Source organism: Pan troglodytes, chromosome 4, assembly GCF_028858775.2.
Source record: "Pan troglodytes isolate AG18354 chromosome 4, NHGRI_mPanTro3-v2.0_pri, whole genome shotgun sequence".
Lineage (NCBI taxonomy): Eukaryota > Metazoa > Chordata > Mammalia > Primates > Hominidae > Pan > Pan troglodytes.
The window spans coordinates 22860265-22873673 of record NC_072402.2 but is presented as its reverse complement, the minus strand read 5'-3'; the positions used below and the strand labels follow the sequence as shown (position 1 = coordinate 22873673).

General features: G+C 42.0%; 1 pseudogene; it reads left to right on the top strand.

Moving 5' to 3' along the window:
• Nucleotides 1-787: 787 nt before the first annotated feature.
• LOC100612336 (DNA polymerase delta subunit 2-like) lies at nucleotides 788-6587 on the top strand (annotated as a pseudogene).
• Nucleotides 6588-13409: the final 6822 nt, after the last annotated feature.

Below are 13409 nucleotides of genomic sequence, written 5' to 3'. Positions count from 1 at the left end.
AACCAAAGGCAAAGAAGTTGAAAACTTTGAAAAAAATTTAGAAGAATGTATAACTAGAATAACCAATACAGAGAAGTGCTTAAAGGAGCTGATGGAGCTGAAAACCAAGGCTCGAGAACTATGTGAAGAATGCAGAAGCCTCACGAGCTGATGCGATCAACTGGAAGAAAGGGTATCAGCGATGGAAGATGAAATTAATGAAATGAAGCGAGAAGGGAAGTTTAGAGAAAAAAGAATAAAAACAAATGAGCAAAGCCTCCAAGAAATATGGGACTATGTGAAAAGACCAAATCTACGTCTGATTGGTGTACCTGAAAGTGATGGGGAGAATGGAACCAAGTTGGAAAACACTCTGCAGGATATTATCCAGGAGAACTTCCCCAATGTAGCAAGGCAGGCCAACGTTCAGATTCAGGAAATACAGAGAACGCCACAAAGATACTCCTCGAGAAGAGCAACTCCAAGACACATAATTGTCAGATTCACCAAAGTTGAAATGAAGGAAAAAATGTTAAGGGCAGCCAGACAGAAAGGTCGGGTTACCCTCAAAGGGAAGCCCATCAGACTAACAGCGGATCTCTCAGCAGAAACCCTACAAGCCAGAAGAGAGTGGGGGCCAATATTCAACATTCTTAAAGAAAAGAATTTTCAACCCAGAATTTCATATCCAGCCAAACTAAGCTTCATAAGTGAAGGAGAAATAAAATACTTTACAGACAAGCAAATGCTGAGAGATTTTGTCACCACCAGGCCTGCCTTACAAGAGCTCCTGAAGGAAGCACTAAACATGGAAAGGAACAACCGGTACCAGCCGCTGCAAAATCATGCCAAAATGTAAAGACCATCGAGACAAGGAAGAAACCGGATCAACTAACGAGCAAAATAACCAGCTAACATCATAATGATGGGATCAAATTCACACATAACAATATTAACTTTAAATGTCAATGGACTAAATGCTCCAATTAAAAGACACAGACTGGCAAATTGGATAAAGAGTCAAGACCCATCAGGGTGCTGTATTCAGGAAACCCATCTCACGTGCAGAGACACACATAGGCTCAAAATAAAAGGATGGAGGCAGATCTACCAAGCCAATGGAAAACAAAAAAAGGCAGGGGTTGCAATCCTAGTCTCTGCTAAAACAGACTTTAAACCAACAAAGATCAAAAGAGACAAAGAAGGCCATTACATAATGGTAAAGGGATGAATTCAACAAGAAGAGCTAACTATCCTAAATATATATGCACCCAATACAGAAGCACCAAGATTCATAAAGCAAGTCCTGAGTGACCTACAAAGAGACTTAGACTCCCACACATTAATAATGGGAGACTTTCACACCCCACTGTCAACATTAGACACATCAATGAGACAGAAAGTCAACAAGGATACCCAGGAATTGAACTCAGCTCTGCACCAAGTGGACCTAATAGACATCTACAGAACTCTCCACCCCAAATCAACAGAATATACATTTTTTTCAGCACCACACCACACCTCTTACAAAATTGACCACATACTGGGAAGTAAAGCTCTCCTCAGCAAATGTAAAAGAACAGAAATTATAACAAACTATCTCTCAGACCACAGTGCAATCAAACTAGAACTCAGAATTAAGAAACTCACTCAAAACCGCTCAACTACATGGAAACTGAACAACCTGCTCCTGAATGACTACTGGGTACATAACGAAATGAAGGCAGAAATAAAGATGTTCTTTGAAACCAACGAGAACAAAGACACAACATACCAGAATCTATGGGACGCATTCAAAGCAGTGTGTAGAGGGAAATTTATAGCACTAAATGCCCACAAGAGAAAGCAGGAAAGATCCCAAATTGACACCCTAACATCACAATTAAAAGAACTAGAAAAGCAAGAGCAAACACATTCAAAAGCTAGCAGAAGGCAAGAAATAACTAAAATCAGAGCAGAACTGAAGGAAATAGAGACACAAAAAAACCCTTCAAAAAATTAATGAATCCAGGAGCTGGTTTTTTGAAAGGATCAACAAAATTGATAGACCGCTAGCAAGACTAATAAAGAAAAAAAGAGAGATGAATCAAATAGACGCAATAAAAAATGATAAAGGGGATATCACCACCGATCCCACAGAAATACAAACTACCATCAGAGAATACTACAAACACCTCTATGCAAATAAACTAGAAAATCTAGAAGAAATGGATAAATTCCTCGACACATACACTCTCCCAAGACTAAACCAGGAAGAAGTTGAATCTCTGAATAGACCAATAACAGGAGCTGAAATTGTGGCAATAATCAATAGCTTACCAACCAAAAAGAGTCCAGAACCAGATGGATTCACAGCCGAATTCTACCAGAGGTACAAGGTGGAACTGGTACCATTCCTTCTGAAACTATTCCAATCAATAGAAAAAGAGGGAATCCTCCCTAACTCATTTTATGAGGCCAGCATCATTCTGATACCAAAGCCAGGCAGAGACACAACAAAAAAAGAGAATTTTAGACCAATATCCTTGATGAACATTGATGCAAAAATCCTCAATAAAATACTGGCAAAACGAATCCAGCAGCACATCAAAAAGCTTATCCACCATGATCAAGTGGGCTTCATCCCTGGGATGCAAGGCTGGTTCAATATACGCAAATCAATACATGTAATCCAGCATATAAACAGAGCCAAAGACAAAAACCACATGATTATCTCAATAGATGCAGCAAAAGCCTTTGACAAAATTCAACAACCCTTCATGCTAAAAACTCTCAATAAATTAGGTATTGATGGGACGTATTTCAAAATAATAAGAGCTATCTATGACAAACCCATAGCCAATATCATACTGAATGGGAAAAAACTGGAAGCATTCCCTTTGAAAATGGGCACAAGACAGGGATGCCCTCTCTCACCACTCCTATTCAACATAGTGTTGGAAGTTCTGGCCAGGGCAATTAGGCAGGAGAAGGAAATAAAGGGTATTCAATTAGGAAAAGAGGAAGTCAAATTGTCCCTGTTTGCAGATGACATGATTGTATATCTAGAAAACCCCATTGTCTCAGCCCACAATCTCCTTAAGCTGATAAGCAACTTCAGCAAAGTCTCAGGATACAAAATCAGTGTACAAAAATCACAAGCATTCTTATACACCACCAACAGACAAACAGAGAGCCAAATCATGAGTGAACTCCCATTCACAATTGCTTCAAAGAGAATAAAATACCTAGGAATCCAACTTACAAGGGATGTGAAGGACCTCTTCAAGGAGAACTACAAACCACTGCTCAAGGAAATAAAAGAGGATACAAACAAATGGAAGAACATTCCATGCTCCTGGGTAGGAAGAATCAATATTGTGAAAATGGCCATACTGCCTAAGGTAATTGACAGATTCAATGCCATCCCCATCAAGCTACCAATGACTTTCTTCACAGAATTGGAAAAAACTACTTTAAAGTTCATATGGAACCAAAAAAGAGCCCACATCGCCAAGTCAATCCTAAGCCAAAAGAACAAAGCTGGAGGCATCACACTACCTGACTTCAAACTATACTACAAGGCTACAGTAACCAAAACACCATGGTACTGGTACCAAAACAGAGATATAGATCAATGGAACAGAACAGAGCCCTCAGAAATAACGCCACATATCTACAACTATCTGATCTTTGACAAACCTGAGAAAAACAAGCAATGGGGAAAGGATTCCCTATTTAATAAATGGTGCTGGGAAAACTGGCTAGCCATATGTAGAAAGCTGAAACTGGATCCCTTCCTTACACGTTTTACAAAAATCAATTCAAGATGGATTAAAGAGTTAAATGTTAGACCTAAAACCATAAAAACCCTAGAAGAAAACCTAGGCATTACCATTCAGGACATAGGCATGGGCAAGGACTTCATGTCTAAAACACCAAAAGCAATGGCAACAAAAGACAAAATTGACAAATGGGATCTAATTAAACTAAAGAGCTTCTGCACAGCAAAAGAAACTACCATCAGAGTGAACAGGCAACCTACAAAATGGGAGAAAATTTTTGCAATCTACTCATCTGACAATGGGCTAATATCCAGAATCTACAATGAACTCAAACAAATTTACAAGAAAAAAACAAACAACCCCATCAAAAAGTGGGCGAAGGACATGAACAGACACTTCTCAAAAGAAGACATTTATGCAGCCAAAAAACACATGAAAAAATGCTCATCATCACTGGCCATCAGAGAAATGCAAATCAAAACCACAATGAGATACCATCTCACACCAGTTAGAATGACAATCATTAAAAAGTCAGGAAACAACAGGTGCTGGAGAGGATGTGGAGAAATAGGAACACTTTTACACTGTTGGTGGGAATGTAAACTAGTTCAACCATTGTGGAAGTCAGTGTGGCAATTCCTCAGGGATCTAGAACTAGAAATACCATTTGACCCAGCCATCCCATTACTGGGTATATACCCAAAGGACTATAAATCATGCTGCTATAAAGACACATGCACACGTATGTTTATTGGGGCATTATTCACAATAGCAAAGACTTGGAACCAACCCAAATGTCCAACAATGATAGACTGGATTAAGAAAATGTGACACATATACACCATGGACTACTATGCAGCCATAAAAAATGATGAGCTCATGTCCTTTGTAGGGACATGGATGAAATTGGAAATCATCATTCTCAGTAAACTATCGCAAGAACAAAAAATCAAACACCGCATGTTCTCACTCATAGGTGGGAATTGAACAATGAGAACACATGGACACAGGAAGGGGAATATCACACTCTGGGGACTGTTGTGGGGTGGGGGGAGGGGGGAGGGATAGCATCAGGAGATATACCTAATGCTAGATGATGAGTTAGTGGGTGCAGCACACCAGCATGGCACATGTATACGTATGTAACTAACCTGCACAATGTGCACATGTACCCTAAAACTTAAAGTATAATTTAAAAAAAAGAGTCTTCTTTAATCATGCAAACACCCCATAGGCACTACCCTAAATATGCTCTTCTATTTGCCTACAGGTTTCTATAACTTGAAAGGAAATTCACTTTCAAAATCTCAACTTTGCATATCTGTTTATTCCTTGACCCACTATAACACACAGAAAGTCACAATGGGTCGAGGAATAAAGAGAAGTGCACAGAATTCTGCAGAAAGGAACTTCTGTCGTGTCCATCAATGATCCATTTAGAATATCTAATAGCTGGGGATGCGGCGCGCCGCGCGGAGAACAGAGCTTTAGCCCGCAGAACGCCCATATGTATGCCACCCGCCTCATCCAAATGAGATCCTACCTGGAGAACCGGGCCCAGCAGCACTGGGGCAGTGGAGCGGTAGTGAAGAAGCTGCGCGAGCTGCAGCCCGGGGAGAAGCGCTGTGTGGTGGGCACTTTGTTCAAGTCCATGCTGCTGCAGCCCTCCATCCTGCAGGAGATCAGTGAGGAGCACAACCTGCTCCCGCAGCCTCCTCGGAGCAAATACATCCACCCAGATGACGTGCTGGTCTTGGAAGATGAACTGCAGCGTATCAAACTAAAAGGCACCATTGACGTGTCAAAGTTGGTTACAGGGACCATCCTGGCCGTGTTTGGCTCCGTGAGGGACGACGGGAAGTTTCTGGTGGAAGACCACTGCTTTGCTGACCTCACACCAACAAGCCCGCACCCCTGCTTGACACAGATAGGTTCCTGCTACTGGTGTCTGGCCTGGGCCTGGGTGGAGGTGGAGGCGAGAGCCTGCTGGGCACCCAGCTGCTGGTGGACGTGGTGACGGGGCAGCTTAGGGACGAAGGGGAGCAGTTCAGCACGGCCCACGTCTCCCGAGTTGTCCTTGAAGGCAACCTCCTCAGCCACAGCACCCAGAGCAGAGATTCTATCGATAAGGCCAAGTACCTCACCAAGAAAACCCAGGCAGCCAGCGTGGAGGCCGTGAAGATGCTGGATGAGATCCTCCTGCAGCTGAGCTCCTCAGTGCCTGTGGACGTGATGCCAGGCGAGTTTGATCCCACCAACTACACACTCCCCCAGCAGCCCCTCCACCCCTGCATGTTCCTGCTGGCCACTGCCTAACTCCACACTCCAGCTAGTCATCAAACCTTACCAGGCCACCATTGATGGAGTCAGATTCCTGGGGACATCAGGACAGAACATGAGTGACATTTTCCGATACAGCAGCATGGAGGATCACTTGGAGATCCTGGAGTGGACACTGCGGGTCCGTCACATCAGTCCCACAACCCCTGACACCCTAGGTTGTTACCCCTTCTGCAAAACCGACCCGTTCTTCTTCCCAGAGTGCCCGCATGTCTACTTTTGTGGCAGCACCCCCAGCTTTGGCTGTTGGTGACCATCCCTGACTTAAGTGCAATGCAGACCGCCTGCCTCGTGAACCTGCCCAGCCTGGCCTGCCAGCCCATCAGCTTCTCGGGCTTCGGGGCAGAGGACGATGATCTGGGAGGCCTGGGCCTGGGCCTCTGACTCAAAAAGGTGGTTTTGACCAGAGAGGCCCAGATGGAGGCTGTTCATTCCCTGCAGTGTCGGCATTGTAAATAAAGCCTGAGCACTTGCTGATGCGGAAAAAAAAAAAAAAAAAAAGAATATCCCATAGTTTTAGCTTTTACCTTGCTTGATCTCTCTGGAGTCTAATATTGTTGCTAAACCCTTCACTGAAACACTGTCCTCTCATGGTTTCTAACATGAAACCCTCTTTTTTCTCTTCCTCTCTCTCTATGGCTATTGCTCTCTAGCATCCTTTTAAGCTCAGCATCTCCTACCCTCCTTTTAAGTTCTGAAGCTTCTCCAAATTCTATCCTTGTCTCTCTTTTCTTCTCATCCTACATACACTTATCAAGCAGTGTTATCATCTACCACCAGCTCTCTTCTACCTCTCCAACTTAAATTGATCATAGCACTATTCTGATCTTCAGACTCTTAACTCTAATTTCTCAGATTATATTCATCTGAAAATGCCAAAGAATATTGAATCATCATCTTCCTTTCAAAACTGTATTTGGTCTACATGTTCTGTCTCCCATCCATTGCAAAACCTGAAACCTGGTGTTTATTTATATTTATTCTATAAGTATTTTTCTCCTTTAACCTTATATCAAATCAGTGAATAAAATATTTTATTCTCTCCATCTTCACTGCTTCTGCCAGTCATGGTGTACGTTATTTCTTGCCTGAATTACTACAGTCATCTCATATCTTATGTGTCCCCTTCACATTGTTGGAAGTGATATTGTTATATTAAATGAAAGCAAACCTAACTGCATAAATTTCTCAAGAGTTTCCCATCAAAGACACTATAAAATCCACTATCTCTTAAGTGCATTCAAATTTCCTCATAAATTTGTATATTCATACCAAACCAAGCTGGCTTTCACCTACCTTCACCGCATTTTTTATTTTTCCATTATACTTCTGATTCTCTGAACATACATTTTTTTGTTTTTTGAGTTTTGGTTTTGAGACAAGGTCTTGCTCTGTCACCAAGGCAGGAGTGCAATGGTGCAATCATAGCTCACTGCAGACTTGACCTCCTGGGCTCAAGCAATCCTCATACCTCAGCCTCCTGAGTATCTGGGATTACAGGTACACACCACCATGCTCAACTAATTTTTAATTTTTTTTTGTAGAAATGGGGTCTCATTATGTCACCTAAGCTGGTCTTGAACACTGGTCTCAAGCAATCCCCCTTTCTCAGCCTCCCAAAGCATTGGAAATACAGGCATGAGCCACTGACCCAGCATCCACGCACAATCTTTTTTTAAGACGAAGTCTTGCTCTGTCACCCAGGCTGGAGTGCAGAGGCGTGACCTCGGCTCACTGCAAGCTCCGCCTCCTAGGTTCAAGCAATTCTCCTGCCTCAGCCTCCCGAGTAGCTGGGATTACAGGCAGGCACCACCACACTTGGCTAATTTTTGTATTTTTAGTAGAGATGGGGTTTCACCATGTTGGTCAGGCTGATCTTGAACTCCTGATGTCATGATCCGCCCGCCTCGGCCTCCCAAAGTGCTGGGATTACAGGCATGAGCCCCTGTGCCCGGCCCACAGTCTTATTTTATAATCATCTACTTGTGTCTTTCTCCCCAAGCAAGTTCTTGATATCTGGGACTATATCTTCATTTTTGTACCCACAGCATCCACCACATGTAGAAGTTTCTGGCATGCAGAAGATGGTCAATAAATGCCTGTTCAGTGGGTAAGTAATTGAATCAATGCCATTCACTCAGTTTAAGATTCCCCACTCCCACTTGCACATGTAGAAAACACCTTCTCATTCTCAGCGCTCCACTGAAAGTTTACTCTGTGAAGAAATTTCTCTGGTTCCCACAGGCCAAATTCGGGATTCCTTCCCTGTGATCTTTATATACATCTCAGTTGTAGAAGTTACCACATTTTATTGAAATGATTGTGTATTTGACTCTTCGAGTAACCTAATTAATACAGCTGGGCAAAAAAGAAGATAACTTTAGAGCATCTAAGAAAAGAAAAAAAATTCTCTAAACTACCTTCTACTAGTTTACTAGTTCCTAGTGGAGAAAAATTAAATTAATCTCAAATATTCAGAATAGACACACACACGCACACACACACACATTCCTGTGTCTTGTGTAGGGTCTATTTTATTCAATTAAGGTTTTCAACTCTCTTTATAATTGTGCAATTTTATAGCCCTTTCAAATATTGTTTCAGCTAGCTATCTGAGCTAGGTGGACACAAATTATGATGAAAATCAAGGTTCTGATGCCCAAGGTGGCAAGAAAAAGAAAAGATAACCCTAAAGAATTGACTGCTCGGTTCTTAATCCTGGCTACATATGCTACAAGTTACACAGGCACAGCTGCTTCTCTATATTTGTTTCCAATGAGCGGCTGTAAAGGGAAATAAAACTACAACAACCTACCTCTCCAACTCCTATTTCGACTTCCATCTCCTTATGGGAAGGGATAGAAAAAGCATTATAGAAAATAAGATTTGGACGTGTTATTATTCACTAGTAGAAAAGACTGTAATTTTATTCCACTATTCCACTTTTTATTTAAAACAACACCTAACATGCTTTCTTTTACTTAGTGATATAAGTGTTTATAAAGTGAACAAATTCAATCATTTAATATGCTAACTGCATATTAGTAATTGTGTGATAAAAAGTACTTTCCTCTATTACCTCATTACTCTTGCTACTAGCACTCTGAAAATATGACCATAACATACAGGTGGCTAACTACGAAGTGCTGAGAGGGACATGTTGAAAACTTCTTACCAAACTAGGAAGAACATGCAATACATATCATATCACATACAGATTGGTGTAGTCATGGCTGCTACTACATTATCCCATCTGCTGTAATGCCTGTCTACCCTAAAGGAGCTTACAATTTAGAATAGAAGCAACTATGTAGGGCTGTAATACAAGATAGAAGGAGAAAGAAATCATAATAGCTCAGCCAGGTGGTCAGAGAAGACTTCATGGCATCACAGTCAGACTATGAGAATGAACAGGCTTTCCTTATGTGGGGAAAGAGGTGGGTGAGAATAAAGTGGGCACTGGGCACTCCAGGAGGAGTCAGTTGCCTAAGCACATGCACAGAGACTGGATTTCCTAGTCTCTGGCTAAAGGAAAATCCTGGCTCCTTTCTGGTCCTTCGTTCACTGACCACAATATTAAAAAAGAAATCTTAATTTCACTTAGTTACTTGTGCATAGGCCCCAGATGATTAAGAATTGAAAATATGTGTAGTCCCAGCTACTCGGGAGGCTGAGGCAGGAGAATGGCGTGAACCCGGGAGGCGGAGCTTGCACTGAGCCGAGATCGCGCCACCGCACACTCTAGCCTGGGCGACAGAGCGAGACTCCGTCTCAAAAAAAAAAGAATTGAAAATATGGAGAGGAGAGGAGAAGAGAGAAGAGGGGAAGCTTGAGCGAAAAACAGGAAAAGCTACAAAGTGCAGGACCGGAAGCCAAAGCCTCAAGACTTTGTTTCCACTCTGATACTCACCAGTCACGTGTCATGAGGACATTTAGCACTTCTAAGCCTCAGTTTCCTAAACTCTGCAATGAGGCAACTAGATCAGAGGAGTCGCAAAGGTCTCTTCCAACTCTAAACATCCACAACAGACTAATTACCTGGGTTCTCTGCCTCTCCTTGTCTATTATTCATTAGCATCTCCGTGGGAGCAATAAAAGGAAGTGAAATTTAAACCAGCCAATTTTGCTGCTTCGCAGCTCTGGGAAAAGATTTGACAGACCGAGAAGCTGACAGCTATCGGTTGACTGCAATCATCAACACAGTCCCTGCCCACCATTACACAACAGATCGTCCATATTTTACTTTATTTTTCTATTGAACTTTCTTTTTCAATATCTATAAAATTATTTTTATAATCCCCTTTTTATAGGTCCACAAAGTCCTAGAGGCCATAATATAACATTTGAATATTAAATACCAGGTACTATATGACTTGCTAGAATGATCTCAGTCAGTTTCAAATTCACATTCTGCTCACACAAATCAAATGTTGTTACCCATCCAAGCTATTTGGCTGCTAAAATGGACAAGCGGCACTGTTCATAACATGAGGGTCACAAATAATAACCATACTCTCTTAATGTTCAATAATTATACCAACAACCAATATTCATGTCTCATTTATGAGCCAGGCGCTGTGCTAAATGCCTTATATGCTGTCTTAGTCCGTTTTGTGCTGCTATAACTGAATACATGGGACTTGATAATTTATAAAGAACAGAGATTTACTTCTCACAGCTCTGGAGACTTGGAAGTCCAGGATCAGGGCACCAACATTTTGCAAGGCCCTTCTCACCATACCATCACATAACGGAAGGTGGAAGGGCAAGGAGGGAGCAAGCGGGGGCCAAACTCGCCCTTTATAATGGCATTAATTCCATCTATGAGGGTAAAGCCCTCATGGCCTGATCATCTCTTAAAGGTCCTACCTCTTAGTATTGTTACAATGCCAATTATATTTCAACATGAGTTTTGGAAAGGACAAATATTCAAACCATAGCATATGCTAAGGACTCTTTACTATTATCCCGAAAACACTGGAAAGGAAGCTCCATGTGGACAGGGAGTTCTGTTTGTTTTGTTCCACACTGATTCCCTCAAGATCTAAGAGCAGTGCTCTGCACTATTTATATGCTCAAATTCCAGTGGTTTGTCTCCAGAGCTCACCCTATTTACCACCATACTGTGAGTCATAACTGATACACTAGTGCTCTACCCTCTGTGAAAAGCTGCACTGTGGGGGCAGCTCTAGAATCTGCCTATAGCATTTATCACTGGGGTGACTTTGGCAAGTTATTCACCTGTTGGATGCTTTTGTTTCCTCTCTATAAAGTGGGCATGATGGCAGCACGACCTCATACACTGGTGAGGATTAATATCAATTGCATAACAAACCACAAAAAAAATGATTTAAACAATAACAGTCATTTATTTTTGCTCTCAAATCTGCAATTTGGACAGGGCTCATCAGGGAAAACTCATTTCTGCTCCACACAGTATCAGGAGGGACAGCCCAGTGGAGGGCAGGATGATCCACATGCAAGACAGACAGCTCACTCTCAGGGCACGAAGTTGGTGCCAGTTGCTAGCTGGAAGGGGCTCAGGTTCTTCCCCACATAGCCTGGGCCTCCTTGAGGCATACTGTCTGGGTTCTCATGGAGAGCGTCCACAGGGAGGAAGCCAGGCAGAAGCTGTCTCCCCTCTTTTTTACTTAGCTTTGGAAATCACATAGCATCATTTTTGTCATACTCTATTTCCTTTTGAAACAGTTACAAAAGCCCACCCGGCTTCAAAGGGAAGAGACCTAGACTCTGCCTTTTGTTGGGGGAGTGGCAGTGACATGGTTTGGCTGTGTCCCCACCCAAATGCCATCTTTAATTTTCACGTGTTGTGGGAGGGACCCGGTGGGAAGTAATGGAATCATGGGGGCAAGTCTTTCCCGTGCTGTTCTCATGATAGTGAGTAAGTCTCACGAGATCTGATGGTTTTATAAAAAGGAGTTCCCCTGCACAAGCTCTCGCTCTCTTTGCCTACCACCATCCACGTAAGATGTGACTTGCTGCTCCTTGCCTTCTGCCATAATTGTGAGGCTTCCCCAGCCATGTGGAACTGTAAATTCATTAAACCGCTTTCTTTTGTAAATTGCCCAGTCTCGGATATGTCTTTATTAGCAGTGTTAAAGCGAACTAATACAGGCAGAGTTCTGGAAATCATGCTAAAGGGAAAATCTTGTTGTGGTCATTTGTGGAATATACAAGCTCCCGCAGCTTGTGCCCCTGAATCAGGTTTTCCTCAAAGGAAATTTGTACTTAACTAAGGAATGATTGGAATGTCCAGCTACTCTGTGATTAGGTAAAACTGCTGTGTCTAATAACATGGGATAGCCGGGTACTGTTCACTCATTGGCTGCAATAACATACGAAGGTTGATAATGGGGTTTTCTCATGCCCCTTGGTAGATAGATAGGGAATTCCCAAGCACTGGGCCATGGAGCCTAGAAGGAAACCAATCCATGTATCAAACTGAAAGGGTGGAGACAAGTCAGAGAATGGAAACTGATCAGCAATGGAGAAAGAAAACAAACATTTATTGAGTCGTTGCTTGTAAGAGCTACTTGCTTAGGTTATAAAATCTTCCTTCAACCTGTTCTCATGAGCTTGACTTTTTATTGACCAAAAGCCCATATTTTTAAGTCATGATAAAGCTTGAAAATTTCACAATATAGCATCTCCATATTAAATCCTCACAGCAAATTTATCAGTAACATTACCCTGAAAGTGTCCAACAGACTACCCTAAAGCTGGCTTCCCTTGGGGGAAGTCGGATGGCTTCAGCTATAAGTGAAGTTCAAACTTTTTCAGAGAAAGTGTTTCTAGTCCAGTATTCAAAGTCCTCTTGTTGGGCTGGCTCAGGTCCCATGCTGCCCACACACCTATGGCTATGCCAGAGGAGTATAACATGATGATTGGGCCAAGAAAATGACAGCACACAGTTTGGACATTTCTATCATTTAAGTTTCTCCAGGCAGTTTATAGAGAGGTTAAATATAATGGGCTCTATGTGGCCTGTCATTTCCTTTTCTTTCACATCAAGAAATGGCCATTTGTTTCTTTCTTTTCTCTTCCAAATCAATTTCTTATCTATAACAAAATATCTCTTCTGATCCAATTCTGTGACATTCTGAAGCATCAGAAGGATGTTTTTATAAAATGGTTCCATTTACAAGTAATTCTATAGCAAAGCCCCTGAGGACCATGATGCAGTGAAGTTTTAGTATAATATTCTCTTGGATGCAATAATCCATCCATTGTAGCCCATATCATGGGATACTTGGTTTAATAAGACTTTTGCTTCAGGGCATTCAATATCCATCCACTGCACTTAAG